Below are 738 nucleotides of genomic sequence, written 5' to 3' on the forward strand. Positions count from 1 at the left end.
GCCGCAGAGACCCGGGGGCAGGCCGTGCTGGGTGCTGCCTGCAAACCATGCTTTCCTGCTTGTGGATCGCCGTGGCGATCTGGGAGCAGGCCCTGCGGGGGCTGCCTACAGGCCATGCTTTCCTGTTCGCGGATGGCCACCGCAACCGGGGAACAGGTCCCACTGGGGGCAGCCTGTGGGCCGCACTTTCTTGCTTGTGGATCAACACAGTGACTGGGGAACAGGCTATGCTGAGGGCTGCCTGCAGGCTGCACTTTTCTACTCTCAGATCGCCACAGCAACCCAGGAGCAGGCCCTCCTGGGTGCTGTCTGAGGGCCGCACTTTCCTGCTCCTGTGAGACTGGGGAGCAGGCCCTCCTGGGTGCTGCCTGTGGACCGCGCTTTCCTGCTCTGGGATCACCACAGCGACCTGGGTACAGGCCCTGCTAGGTGCTGCCTGCAGGCTGCACTTTCCTGCTCGTGGATTGCCATGGCAACCCAGGAGCAGGCCCTCCTGGGAGGACTGGATGGTGGTGGGGCAGTGGCGGATCACTGCTGTCCCGCCCCACTGCCCTGTTGCACAGGGGAGGCCTGGATGGTGGCGGGGCAGGCGGTGGATCACACTTTCGCACCTAGCCTGCAGTATGCAAATTTAACAGCCATCTTTGTTTGGTTAATTTGCATACTCTTCTGATTGGCTGGTGAGTGTAGCGAAGGTATGGTCAATTAGCATCTTTGTCTTTTATCAGTGTAGATGGC

This window comes from Myotis davidii, unplaced genomic scaffold (assembly GCF_000327345.1).
Source record: "Myotis davidii unplaced genomic scaffold, ASM32734v1 scaffold855, whole genome shotgun sequence".
Lineage (NCBI taxonomy): Eukaryota > Metazoa > Chordata > Mammalia > Chiroptera > Vespertilionidae > Myotis > Myotis davidii.